We start from the raw sequence: 15045 nt of genomic DNA, 5'->3' as shown, positions 1-15045 counted from the left end.
ATTTCATAACCAATTGGACACACACAAACAGAACATTTTTTTTCATCTCAGGCAGCCTGGAAGAAGCAAAAATACGAATATTCTTTTGCATACGTGAATAGGGTCTTCTAGAGACATTTATATTATTTTCAAGTCATATCTACTTCTTCCAGGTTCCAGTGATTTAAGGAGGGATACTGGGATGGGGACAGGAAATATGCAAAACTTTCCTGCAGATAAATACTTCCTCTGGCCAGGTGCAGTGGCTCACAACTGCAATCCTATCACTTTGGGAAGACAAGGTGAGAGGATCACTTCAGCCCAGCAGTTAGAGACCAGCCTCTATAACATGGTGAGATCCCATCTTTACAAAAAATTTTAAAAATGTAGTTGAGTATGTTGGCACATGCCTATAGTCCTATCTACTCGGGAGGTTGGCGTGGGAGGATCACTTGAGCCTGCGAGGTTGAGACTGCAGTGAGCTATGATCGAACCACTGTACTCCAGCTTGGGCAACAGAGCCAGACCCTGGCTCAAAAAACAACAGAAAAATAAACACCAAAACAAAACAAAACAAAAACAAAAAACAACCTTCCTCTCAGTCTAGGTTTTAAAAGGAGGAGGTCTTCTACAATGATCTCAGAAAAAGCATCTCTCTGTCTCTCTCTCTCTTTTTAGGGACAGGGTCTCACTCTGTAGCTAGGACTACAAACGCATGTCACCACACCAGGCTAATTTGTTTATTTTTAATTTTTTTTGTCAAGACAAGGTCGCACTCTGTTGCCCAGGCTGGTCTCAAACTCCTGGCGTGAAGCTATCCTTCCACTTTAGCTTCCCCATGTTTGGGGATTAGAGGCGTGAGCCACTGCACCTGGCTTCTAAACAGCATTTCTCTTAAAGCATATTTCCAATTCCCTAAGACATGGATAAGAATTATTGTAATATAAGGAAATAATTTATAAAAAGGCTTTAGAAATTAGCTGTCAGCAAATAACGTTTACCTGTCACAGATGGTCTTTGCAGAAGTTAGTTTTGGCTGAAAAGTTATGAATGTGATCTCAGGAGGGGTGCAGGAGCTTCAGCATTGTGCAGTAATCTAATAATTCTGGATATGCTATTGCTTTATAAAGTTGTTTCACATTGAAGAACACATGCCAAGGAGCTTTCGCAAGAGTAATTTTTATGGTCAAATTAAGCAGGGAAAAGTTGAGCTATCTGAGGGGACAAGAAGCCTCTTTGATTAAAACTAGATTTATATAACTTGGATCTTGTTTTAAATAGATGTCATCAGAACTTAGAGGTATAACTTGGAAGTGCCTGAGAATCAAAATTCTAAGCCATTACTTGGACCACAAGTACTTAGAAAAAAAGGGCAAAGAAAGAAGGGACTAGAAATAATTCTTTAGCTGAGAATACAAGGGTATCCCTTGAGATGTGACTTTCTTGAGGTGTGAAAGGTGACTTCTTAAACAAAGAGAGAAGTTACTGTAAATATATACAAAATAGAAGAACAGAGTTTTGTTTGACTTTTTTTCAAAAGAACAGACATTTGCCCGAATTTTGATCATGGGGTGTTATATTTAAAATTGAGCATGTTCTGAGCATATATGGATGTACTGTTTTTCTACCCAATCATTTGGAGCTGGTAGCTCTAGGAATTGTTGAAAACCTGAAGGTAAAATATGACACTTAAATAGAATCCTGACCAGATGCAGCAGCTCACGTCTATAATTTCAACACTTTGGGAAGCTGAGGCCGGAGGATCGCTTGAGGCCAAGTGTTTGAGACCCTCCTGGGCAACATAGCAAGACACTGTTTCTACAAATTTTTTTTTTTTTTTTTTGAGATGGAGTCTCGCTCTGTCACCCAGGCTGGAGTGCAGTGGCCGGATCTCAGCTCACTGCAAGCTCCGTCTCCCGGGTTCACGCCATTCTCCTGCCTCAGCCTCCCGAGTAGCTGGGACTACAGGCGCCCGCCATCTCGCCCGGCTAGTTTTTTGTATTTTAGTAGAGACGGGGTTTCACTGTGTTAGCCAGGATGGTCTCAATCTCCTGACCTTGTGATCCGCCCATCTCGGCCTCCCAAAGTGCTGGGATTACAGGCTTGAGCCACCGCGCCCGGCCAATTTTTGAGGTTTCTCTCTTCATATACTTTCAGGTTCCCATACATACAACCTAGTTTGTTCTGGAAGGATCTCATTTTCTAGGCGGCTCATAGGGGGAACTTCTGCTTTGTGTCCTCATGGAATGCACATGACACAAGGAACCAGTCTTTGACTTTTAAATACAGTGCAAGGCCTGAGGAGAAATAACTGCAATTTATTATTTTAATGAGATGGGATTCTCACTGGTCTTAAACTTCTGAGTTGAAGCGAGGCTTCTCCTAGGTCAATCTCTCGGGATTAATAAGCGTGAGCCACCGCGCCTGGCCACAACTGCCAACATTTAAAACCACATCCCTGGGTGGGCTCGAACCACCAACCTTTCGGTTAACAGCCGAATGCGCTCACCGATTGCGCCACAGAGACAGCCTCTCTACAGATTTTTTAAAAAATTTGTCCTGTAGTCCCAGCTACTTGGAAGGTTGAGGCAGGAGGATGAGTTGAGCTCAAGAGTTTGAGGCTGCAATGAGCTGATTATACCATTGAACTCCAGCCTGGGCAACACAGCAAGACCTTGTCTCTAAAAATAAATAATTAAATAAAAATTGAGTCCTTTACTGGATTTCCTAATTGGTAAATCCAACTTTGTCTAATTCAAATTTCTGTAGCCCAGGGACTCCTATTGATGGAAGTAGGGGAGTTAGTACAAAGTGGTGCATAGATCCTGGAGCAGGACTCTCAAACCTTGAGTGGAGGCTCTCTGGAGGCAGTAGATATCATAGCATAACCCTCATCACACACTCCTCTTCCTGAGAATGCTGCACGAAATTGGGAAAATACATCTGGAACTTTCCTAATGCTCCCTTCCAATTAGTCAAGGCAGTAGGGTGACCCAAAGAGAATGAACCCTTTGCCTCAGACAGTTCCTTTTTCCTAGCAGGCACTTTCTCATGTTCCTTTGCAAGTGAGACAAACGTTCATGAGTCCTGCAGTAAAAGTATGGTGACCACAGGGAAATCCTATCATTTCATGCCACTCATCCAAGCAATGGGCCTTTCTCCTTCTGGGGTACATGCAATTGAAAGGAAGAGACCATGGCATTCTTTTTGAGCCGAAAGGGGCTTTCACAGCCATCCAGTGCACTCTCTTCATTTTACAGATGAGGATACACAGGCCCGGAGGAGTGGAATGGTCTGCCCGAGATAGCATGCAGAGTTCATCCCAGAGAAGGCCAGCTTCTGTATGGCCATGGCCTCCCCTGGTGCCCACGATTGCCCAGCTAGGGGCAGCGCATACCACTGCAGGTGTAGCTCCTCAGTGCGTATCACCTCCAGCTGCCCAGACCTTTTTCCTTCAAGGGCTGTAAACTCAGGGCTCCTCCCCAAGCCTTGGCACTGGGCCATTTTACCTCTAGGAAAAGTAAGCAACTTCCCCTGGAGGCATGCAGTATTCTGGTGTCCGCTCTTGAACACTGAACAGCAGGGGCTTGAGAGAGTGATGCAATTTGTACCCTCCTCACAAAAGGCCGAGTGTGCTTCCACTACAATAATCCTCATTTCCCCCAATCCCCTTGCAAAGCTGTGCCTGCCAACTGGCAGCACAACACATAAGCAACAGCCAGTTCTGGGCTTGTGTTGAATTAACTTTTTTTGTAAAGTAGGCTAATAGTTTGGAAACTGTCATTATGCAATTTGTATTCATTTTGAAATGTGGTTATTTATGCTTTGCCTTGATCAATGTCACACTGTCTCCTTCCTAGATGTTAGCACAGCACTAGGGGGCAGGGACCCAAGGTGCAATTGGTGTAAATTTAATTTTCAAATGCACCCCATTGATCTGAGTGCCTCCCCATGAGAAGCGCAGATCTTAAGGAGACTGTCTGGATTCCCAACATTTACATGCAAATATTTTTAGACTCTAGGAATACAAAAGACTCTTTCTGAAAGCACACTCTGTTGTGCTTCACAAACAAGGGGACACAAGTGATTGAAGAGGTGGCATACAGGCATGGGCAGCATAATTGATACACCTGGACCCTTCTGAAACACAACCCCCAGACAAAACTAGGATCTCTATGAAAACTGTGGAGTTGGAACACAATTTTCTATTCCAGGCTCAAGAATCTTGGTTCAGGAAATAAATAAGAGGCAGGGTAGAGACCAAGGAAGAGTCTCTGACCAATTCCCTTTGAACAAGAGAGACAAAGAGATGAAGCAGATGTTTGAAGTCAGGAGTAGGAAATCAGGCTGTGGTGACCTAGGGGAGAAAGAAAGCCATGTCTATGGCTGGGAACTGAGCTGTTGCTGTGGTGTGGGGATATAGGTGGTAAGTTGGCACTGGCCACTGTATAGTGTCTCTGGGAGGTAGCCAGTGGGGCTCAAGGAGGTGGCTCTAGCCAACTGGGCTTTACAGAAGAGAAGACAGGAAAAACAGAACACAGGTTCATATGCAAATCAGTCCCTACTATCTCTTTCCCCAGTCCTCATCATAAGGCAAAGCAATGCAGCTGCCCTTTCTCTTTTCCCTTCATACTTACCTTCCATTAACTCAACGGATCATCCCAAAGGGCTTCCCCAGGACTGAAATATTCATGAGGAAAGAGGGAAAGCCAGGATAGAGAGAAGGTCCTACGATGTGATTGTCCCCGGCCAAGATGCCCAGTCCCAGTACCTCAAGAAATACCCAGGATGGTTCTATTTCTTCACTTTAACCAGAAGGAATTTCCAAGCATGTCCAGTTAATTTCATGGGCCCGTCTACCATATCAAAAGCTCAGTTCCAACAGGGAGTTACACAGAAATATTGCAAGGTACTGAACTGGTTCTTCTGCTGTTTATTTAACATAGAGGCTTAGACTTTAGGGCATCTCCATGGCCCAACCTGTTCTTCCATTAAATGAACATCTGTAGTCTTAAAAGCCTGCTTGACGGTTCAATCCATTCATTCTAAATAGGAAGCAATGAAGGCTGGTCATCAATTGTGACCCTGGTCAACAGGCAGGACATGAAAAGATAAGAAGGTCATCTTCACAAGTGTGAGGTCCCTGTACAAGGGTAACAAGCAAAACCCAGGCCAGAAATCAAGGTCCATTCACCTCACACTACTCTTTATCATTTTCTCCCTGGGGAATCCTGAGAAGGCCTCAACCCACAGGCAAAATTCAAATGGCATTGTGAATTTCTCTATCCATAGCCCCACTCCCTGACATTTCAGGGATCTTTGCACAAGTGTGGCTTGTTCTCTCCCATAGCTGATAAGCCTTGTAATATTATATGTCAATGTCTCAATTAAATAGGATCATATTTGCATAGAACATTGGTTCATCAGGATTGTGTATTTATTGCAGGGTAAGGTAAACCACCAGGAAAGTCTTTTTTCTTTTAATTCCTTTTCCTTTTTAAGTCTCTTAAAATTATTTTGCTGTGGTTTTCATTGTGTTGTACTTTGTATATCATTTAGAGAAGTCCCAGGGGTCAGCATCCATTCAATCCAATTACCTACTTCTTTTTCAATTACAGGCCTAGCAAGGAAGTTTGATCTCCAAAATGATGACCCTGAGGCACTGCAACCACACAGCGGACCTCCAGAATATGGTATACTCATTTCTGACCCACACCTTTCTTAGCTGGTACTGTTTCATCCCCCTTCCTAGTCTAGCTGAATCATTCTGGGCTTGCTTCTGTCATGCCTTTTCCTCCTCCTTTCAACTCTCCTCCTTCCTCTTCCTTCCCTTTCTCAACCTCACCTGCCCAGTTCTTTTCTCCCCTCCCTGAACCCCTATGGGCCTGAAGTGTGCATCACTCATTTGACAGGAACCTTCATAACTTACAGCATCCCACTAAAACCAAACTGTTTTGTGGATGTAATTCTTGTATCCCTTACCTGCACAGTAAGCACCTGGAATTTCCATCTGGTTCTCCTACTTGTCTTATTCCCCCATTGCACCTACGATGGTGCTGTACATTTAACAATAATAAATAGTGATAATGGTAAGAGCTAAAATTTGCTAAGGGCTTACAATATGCCAAATACCATGCTACACATTATGCATGAATTAATAACTATCACTATTTTGCAGATGAGGAAATTAAGACAAAAGAGATTAAATAACCTACCTGAAATCACACAGCTGATAAGTGGCTATGATAGAATTCAAGCCAAAGACTTTGAATCAAAGGTTTAATTTGTTCACTAGACTGTTTAAATTTGAGAGGAAAATGGACTAATACATATTTTCACAATTTTTTCAACGTAAAAGATAGAAATAGACAAAACATGGGTTTCTTGTTAATTTTCAGTTCATCAGAAAGTGCCATTAAAAAGAATAATCCCCATTTCTTGAGCATTCTGATCTATTAAGGATTTATTTTAACATATCATCATGCAGTATTTCTGGAGAAAAACTCAGCATTTAAAATCATTGAGTATCAACCTGAGAATTTTGATCTCATTTGTTCCTTTACCTGAGCCCTTTTCTCTGTTTTAAGCTTTCCTTTTTAAAAGAGAAAGCAATCTCCCCTTTTCTGGGTGAATAGAGGACAGACTGTGAACACACCATATCGTTGGAATCTGGAAGCTTCATATTTTCAAAAGAAAGGTAAAACGAGATCATGAATATTGCCAACTCTGCTTGTTTGAATCAGTGTGTCTCTTTTGGTGACTTTTGCTTGTTTGTTTTTTGAGACAGAGTCTCTCCTTGTCACCCAGGCTGGAGTGCAGTGACCCAATGTCAGCTCACTGCAGCCTCAACCTCCCGGGCTCAAGCAATTCTCTTACCTCAGCCTCCCCAATAGCTGGGACTATAGGTATGCACCACCACACCCTGCTAAGTTTTGTATTTTTTGTAGAGAGGGAGTTTTGCCATGCTGCCCAGGCTCGTCTCAGACTCCTGGGCTCAAGCAATCTGCCCACCTCCTCCTCTCAAAGTGCTGGAATTACAAGCATGAGCCACCGCGCCTGGTGGTGATTTTTTTTCTTAAGTTTATCAGACAATAGCTATGAAAGTAGTTAATGGACTACAGGCACTGGAACTGCAGGCACACACCATCACACCCAGCTAATTTAAGATGGAAACGTTCATGTTATGTATATTTCACCATAATTTTTTAAACAAAAAAAGTAGCTTGTGGAGAGTTTCTTGCAATTCTACACTCCTGTATTCAAAGGAAGTCCTGTTCTTTTATTTTTGAAGAAAACTGTCTTGAGTGTATCAAATGCCATAGTTCTACTTTTTCCCCCACCTCCCCAAGGTCACTGTACCTGAAAAGTCCTTATTTATGGAATGAAGTACAGGGCAGGCATTTTCACATACTCTCTCCTATTTGCCTTTTTTTTTTTTTTTTTTGAGACAGGGTCTTGCTCTGTCACCCAGGCTGGCATGCAATGGAGTGATCACAGCTCACTGCAGCCTTGACCTCCCAATTGATCCTCTCACCTCAGCCTCCTGAGTAGCTGGGACTACAGGTGCATGCCACCACACCTGGCTAATTTTTGTATTTTTTGTAGAGACGGGGTTTCACCATGTTCCCCAGGCTGGTCTTGAACTCCTGAGCTCAAGCCATCCACCCACCTTGGCCTCTCAAAGTGCTGGGATTATAGGGGCGAGCCACCGCACCGGGCCTTTTCTTTCTTTCTTTTGAGATACTGTGCTGCCTAGGCTGAACTCTTGCCCTCAGCTTCCTGAGTAGCTGGGACTACAAGCGCATGCCACCATGCCCAGTTTTCCACATTTCATAAGTCTGCATTGTTCTTAAATAGCAAATGCCAGCCTGGGCAACATAGTGAGACCCTGTCTCTACAAAAAAATTTAAAATTCACTGGGTGTGGTGACACACTCATGTAGTCCCAGCTACTTGGGAGGCTGAGGTGGGAGGATCACTTGAGCCTGGGAGGCAAAGTCTTCAGTGAGCCGTGATGACCTCACTGCACTCCAGCCTTGGCGACACAGCAAGACTCTGTCTCAAAAAGAAAAAATAATAATAATAAACAAATTGTAAAGAAGAAATAGCAAATAAGTAGCACATTTATCTCTGAATGTCTCCACAACAAAAGTTTCGTACCTTAAATGCTGCAAATTATAAACAGCATAAACTGGAATTAAGCAATGCAGGGCCAGAGGGCTGTATCTTACTTACATCTGAATTCACTTCTTTTTCCATTTTCTCCCCTTTCTCGTAGTAGATGTGAATCTATAGTTGCTCAATTGCATTTGGAATCTGTGACACCACTGTCCATTTGGCTGTGCTTTCAAATCCACTTTGTTGGCCAAATTTTGGAACCACGTCAATTTCCACCCCTTTCGGATAGTGACGACGAGCTTCCCCACACTAAGCATTGGCCTCTAGGATGGTCAACCCACAACCTCTTCCTCTGGGGACCCAGTATGCAGCAGAGCACTGACTCAGCTGCTCCTCTCAAGTCTCATGGTGAGCTCTGCATTTGGGGTTGTTCCCATTCCCTCTTTGTTTTTTCACACACATACATGCATATGTGCACACACACATATGCACACACCAGATCTTTTTTTTAATTTTACTTTATTTTAAGTTCCAGGATACATATGTAGGACGTGCAGGTTTGTTACATAGGTAAACGTGTGCCATGCACACAACAGATCTTTAACTTGAAAATATCCTGAAATGATCATATCACTTCATTTCCTTCTGTCCTTCTTTTGGTCATTAGAATGCCCCCAACAAGCTCCAGCCACATCATTTCTACCTGTTGTCAGATATCGCTGTCAAGCTGCCCCCAAATGAGGTCATATGAGAAACAATTTTCTATTGATGGCAGAGTTTTTCCAATGAGAAATTCCAATTGGCTAATATAGGAGTTCAGGAAATATTTCCTAAATCTAGTGGCCTAATATCATCAAACTTCTTCCTATAAAAAGCAAGAAGAATTCATTATCAGAGAAGAAAGCCTGCTGAGCCAGGTGTTAGAAAGACCAACAAAGCCAGCAACCCAGCAGGGTGTCTTGGCTCGCGAGTCTGTATTGACTAAGAAGTATTCAGGAAGAAAATTAACTTTTAAAAGACCTTTCAATAACAGATTAGTGATTTAAAACTTTTTTTCAGTTTTGCAATCCTTTTAAACAATTAGTGGCGTAATTGGAAAGGGTCTACAAATTCAAATGGACTACCTATGAATGGGCTCTCCCCACCACTCCCCCTGCCCAATACCATCCTCAGAACCCTGCCAAGGTGCACTGAATGACAGCCATCACCTGCTCTTTGGAGGGTCTCAGATTGTCAAGAGGGGCAATGAATGGAAGTCGAATGCCCCGGTAGCTCATAACACAAATTAATTCCAGAAAAGGGATCAGTGTAGTCACTGTAAATGAAAATAATTCCTTCCTCTGGGCTGGGCTGAAATTCCATAGGAGTCCTCCGAAAGCCCGACTCCACTGATCACCTGCACCTGTCGGCCAGTGGACTCTGGACTCCCCTTACTTCCCATTCAAAACACAGGCTGCTCTAGGGAAACCCAGCAAGAGGAGCATCTTACTGCTCGTGGGAGGGGGAGACAGGGTGTTCCCACAGGAACTAAAGCGCTTACCCACCAGATGCGGGACGCATAGACCACCCACTGTTGCAAAGTTTGTTTTCATAGGCAATCGAGGTTAAAGTGTACACCCTGGCATCACAAAAGCCAAGCGGTAGGGGTCTCCCTTCAAAATGTTATTAGAAGGTTTCCCTAACCCCCATCCCAAGTCTCATAACCTCTCTGCATAAATTTAGCTCTTGGATCTCACCCTGTGACTAATTGTTTTTACATATAGGATGTCCATTTTTTGCTATTTATTTATTTACTTGGGTCACAGTCTCGCTCTGTCGCCCAGGCTGGAGTGCAGTGGTGAGAAGACAGCTCACTGCAAGTTCTGCCTCCCGGAATCCAGCGTCCTTCTGCCTCAGCTTCCTGAATAGCTAGAACCACAGATGTGCACCACCATGCTAAACTAGTATTTTTTATTTTTCTTTTGTAGAGACAGTGTCTTGCTATGGTTTCGGACACCTGGCCTCAAGCAATCCTCCTACCTCAGCCTCCCAAAGTGCTGGGATTACAGGTGTGAGCCACTGCACCAGGCCTATTTTTGCATATTTTATAGTATTCTTCACACTGATTATTTTAATGTCTGCATTCATATATTATAATTTGTTTATATTATTTCATGGTAGATAATGAGCAAACAGATATTTGTTAAATTAATAAACATCTTTGTGTATATATAAAAATATATATGCCTACACCTATACATATATAAGGACAGAGAGATTTATGCTTTGAAATTATTTTCGTAGGATAAATTTCTGGGGCTGGAATAGTCAAAATGTATGAAACTCTTCACTGCTCTTGTTACATATTGCCATAGAAAGCTGTGTAGAGCTTTGGTTAAGAACACAGGGTTGGCCAGGCACAGGTGGCTCACACCTGTAATCCCAGCACTTTGGGAGGCCAAGGCGGGTGGGTCATTTGAGGTCAGGAGTTCAAGACCAGCCTGGCCAACATGGTGAAATCCCGTCTCTACTAAAAATACAAAAATTATACGGGTATGGTGGCAGGCTGAAGAATCTCCTGAACCTGGGAGGCGGAGGTTGCAGTAAGCCGAGATCATGCCATTGCACTCCAGCTGGGCAACAGAGTGGGACTCTGTCTCAAAAAAACGGAAACAAAAACAAAAACAAACAAACAAAAAACAGGGTTTGGACTTCAACAAAGGTTTTTTAGGCTGGTTCTGCCCATACTAGCCGTGTGATGGTGGACTACTTACATCACCTGTCTGAGTTGCAGTTACCTCATTTATAAAATGGGAGAAACAATAGTTCCCTCACACAGAAATGTTATGAAGAACACGGGCACAGTGTTGGTCACTGTTGTTATGATTATCACTTCCGACATACATATTTCCCCACAGCCTCATGAACATTGGATTTTATCATTCAAATTTTTTTTTTTTTTTTTTTTGAGACGGAGTCTCACTGCGTCACCCAAGATGGAGTGCAGTGGCAGCGATCTCGGCTCACTGCAACCTCTGCCTCCCGGGTTCAAGCGATTCTCCTGCCTTAGGCTCCCGAGTAGCTGGGATTACAGAGTGTGCCACTATGCCCCACTAACTTTTGTATTTTTAGTAAAAATAGGGTTTTGCCATGCTGGCCAGACTGGTCTTGAACTGCTGACCTCAGGTAATCTGCCTGCCTTCGCCTCCCAAAGTGGTGGGATTACAGGCATGAGCCACCGCGCCTAGTCGCAGGTGGATGGCTTGAGTACAGGAGTTCAAGATCATCCTATGCAACATGGCAAAATCTAATCTCTACCAAAAAATACAAAAAATTAGCCAGGTATGGTGGCACACACTTGTCTGGAGGCTGAGGTGGGAGGATCACCTGAGCCAAGGAGGTGGAGGCTGCAATGAGGCACGATCTCGCCACTGCATGGCAGCCTGGGCAACAGAGTGAGACTGTGTCTCAAAAATAAAAATAAATGCTTTTTGTTGATTAAATAGGTATAAAAACAGTACGTTTTTGTGTTTGTATTTCCTTGTCGCATAATACGGTTAACATATTTTTCAAGTATTTATTTTTTGTAACTTTTGCTCTGCAAATTGTCTGCTCTTTTACTTTTAAAACATTTTACCTTCAAGGATTTTGTGATATCCTTTCAGAGTTCAGTAAAATTTTTTTTTTGGGGGGGGGCGTTTTCTTTAGATGGACTCTCAGTCTGTTGCTCAGGTGGGAGTGCGGTAGAGCGATCTCGGCTCAGTGCAACCTCTACCTCCCGGGCTCAAGTGATTCTCCTGCCTCAGCCTCCAGAGTAGCTGAGATTACAGGCACCCACCACCACGCCCAACTAATTTTTTTTTTTTAATCTTTTTATTTGAGATGGGGTTTCACCATGTTGGTCAGGCTGGTCTCTAATTCCTGTCCTCAAGTGATCCACCTGCCTCGGCCTCTCAAAGTGCTGGGATTACAGGCGTGAGCCACCGTGCCGGGCCAAGTTTTAAAATATGTTTAAAATAACTAATACTTATCCGTCACTTATCACACTATTCCCCACATTCTATTGTGGGATAGAATATTTTTTCTTCGCTTTGTGGTCCACACTTTCCTTTCCGAGTTTTGTTTGTTTGTGTTTGTTTTTACAGGCGTGCCACCATACTCGGCTAATTTTTTGTATTTTTAGTAGAGACGGGATTCACTATGTTGGCCAGACTGGTCTCGAACTCCTGACCCCAAGTGATCTGCCTGACTCGGCCTCCCAAAGTGCTGGGATTACAGCTGTGAGCCACGGCACCCAGCCCCTTTCTGGGATTTTACTTCTTCAGTCTTTTAAAAATTGTCCCTCTCGCACAGCTGGGTTTATACTTTCTCAAATAATTGAGTTTATGAAGAGCTATCTATTCTATTCTTTAGATTTAATTTTACTTGAATTTTAACTCAGTTAAAATCCCAGCTGAGATCTATTGTGCCCTATAGTAGGAAATAGGTAGTTCTACATTTATTTTTCCACATTACTATTCAGTTGTTCTCTAGTGCTCACTTAATATTAAATACTTCACTCATTGTGTCATGGTGCATGTTTGACATCTGTTAATGTCATATACGCTCAAAGTTATCTCCAACCTCTTGCTATCATTCTATTGATAAATACTTCACTTTTGAGGCAGTATCACAGTTTTAAGCATTACTGCTTTGTATCTTGTTCTAATATGTGGTGAGATGAATTTGTACTTATTACTCTTTAAATTATTATTTTGTTTTATTGCTTATTTTTCCATTTTAATTAAAGTTGTATTAAAATTAGAAAATTGTTTGGCACAAATTGCCATATTTACAAATATGCTATCTTCTCATTCAAGAGTAGGTAAATAACAAGCTGTTTTACAAATAATACCTAAATCCTAAATATTCTGTCAGTGTTGCTGTAGTCTCACAATTGCCCCTAACCTTTTCTCCCTTTGGTAACAAGGGCCAATTCTCTGCAACATTCAGCAGCTGTGGTAAGTGGAATAATAACCCCAGTCTCCCAAGGACGTCCGTGTCCTAATCCCTGGAACCTGTGAATGTGTTATGTTACATAGCGAAGGAGAATTAAGGTAGAATATAGAATTAAGATTGTTAATCTGATGTCCTCAAAATAGGGAGAGCCGGACGCAATGGTGTGTACCTGTAATCCCAGCTACTTGGGAGATTGAGGCGGGAGCATCAGGAGGATGCCTTAGGCCCAGGAGTTCAAGGCTGGAGTGAGCTTTGGTCACACCACTGCACTCTAGCCTGGGTGACACAATGAGACTTTATCTGTAAAAAGCAAACAAAGCAAAACAAACAAACAAAAGAGACAGAGAGAGAGAGAGAGAATGGAGAGCGAGAGATGAGACCTCATCTGTCAAAGAGAGAGAGAGATTCTCTAGGTGGTCCTAATGTAAGCACAAGGGTCCTTAAAAGTAAAAGAGAAAGGAAGAAGAATAGGTGGCTAGGTCAGAGTGATGAGATGTGAAAAATCTAGACTCACAATTGCTAGCTCTGAAGATGGAGGAGGGGGCCAGGAGCCAAGGAATGTGGGCTGGGCTGGAAACAAGTTCTCCCCCAGAGCCTCCAGAAGTGAATGGGGTGCCACTGATACCTTTCTACCGCACTTAGGAACAGTGTCTCACTCTGTAACCCAGGCTGGAGTGCAATCGTTCCATCATAGCTCACTGCAGCCTCAAACTCTTGGATTTCAAACTATCCTCCCGCCTCAGCCTCCCAAGTGGCTGGGACTACAGGCATGTCCATCACACCCAACAAATTTTATATTTTTTTGTAGAGGCAGGTTCTCTTTCTGTTGCCCACGCTGGTCTCAAGCTCCTGGCCTGAAGGGATCCTCCCACCACAGCCTCCCAAAGTGTTGGGATTACAGGCATGAGCCATCATACCCAGGCCCATATGATAAATAAGTTTATGTTTTAAGCCATGAAATCTATAATATGTTATAGCAGCTACAGGAAACTAATACATTTGCTAAGTAAAAGCTGTGCAAGGGATTCTTCTTCCCCTGACCTTGTTCCTCTCTGCCCTTAACCTATCTCTGAGGCTAATAAAAGTTAGCAGGAGGCCAGGTACTCATTCCTCTAATCCCAGCACTTTGGGAGGCCAAGGGCGGGGGGGGAGGATCGCTTGAGCACAGTAGTTTGAGACCAGCCTGGGCAACAGAGAGAGAACCCATCTCTATAAACAATGTAAAATTAGTTCGGCATGATGGCAGCGCCTGTGGTCCCAGCTGCTCAGGAAGCTAGGGTGGGAGGATTGCTTGAGCCCAGAGGGTTGAGGCTATAGTGAGCCGTGATCATGCCACTGCACTCCAGCCTTGGTGACAGAGTAAGACTCTGTCTAAAAATAAAAAAAAAAATTAGTTAACAGACCTGCCATGGCCCCTGCCTCTTCTGGCTCTTGGCTCTTGGAATGTAGGAATCATCTTTCTGGAAATTAATTGCTTCTGCATGGTACATGCTGTACCACTTTTGTTCAGTCCTGCCTAACCACTTTTGTACTCTTACTTTCCTGCCTAAAATACTTGGGAATCTGTAGGTGCTCAGAGATAGGGGGCAATGGGGGAAACTGGAAATCACACTTCTTTTACTCCCTTACTCCCACCACATTTACGAAATTTGTACAATTTTCACACCATCCAAGGACTTTCTCAATTATACATCTTTTCCTTCAACTACAAAAAAGGTTTCCCAGAATCACTTGGTACTAGTTTTCAAACGTTTGATAAGGTGAAAGGACAAGAGTCCATGCAGCTTGTAGCAGACTGGATTTGGAATTTCCACAGCAAACCTATTGTGCCTTTGAGAATCGAAATCTTTAGAATTAAAACGCTCTTTAATTTCAAAGTATAAAATACACTTTCATTTTACTTCATGTATAAAAATGTAGAGAAACACTGATTATGAGTCACATATTGCTGGGATAACATGAGATGGGACAA

At 43.0% G+C, this 15045-nt stretch overlaps 1 non-coding gene across 1 annotated transcript; it reads right to left on the bottom strand.

Moving 5' to 3' along the window:
- Positions 1 to 2432: 2432 nt before the first annotated feature.
- Positions 2433 to 2506, bottom strand: TRNAN-GUU. Its single transcript has one exon. It is a non-coding gene; the product is annotated as a tRNA-Asn (tRNA).
- Between the last annotated feature and the right edge of the window lie 12539 nt (positions 2507 to 15045).

The sequence above is a fragment of the Colobus angolensis genome, unplaced genomic scaffold (assembly GCF_000951035.1).
Source record: "Colobus angolensis palliatus isolate OR3802 unplaced genomic scaffold, Cang.pa_1.0 Scaffold382, whole genome shotgun sequence".
In the NCBI taxonomy this organism is placed as follows: domain Eukaryota; kingdom Metazoa; phylum Chordata; class Mammalia; order Primates; family Cercopithecidae; genus Colobus; species Colobus angolensis.
Note: the sequence above shows the minus strand (reverse complement) of the source record. Positions and strands in the feature narration are given on the sequence as shown.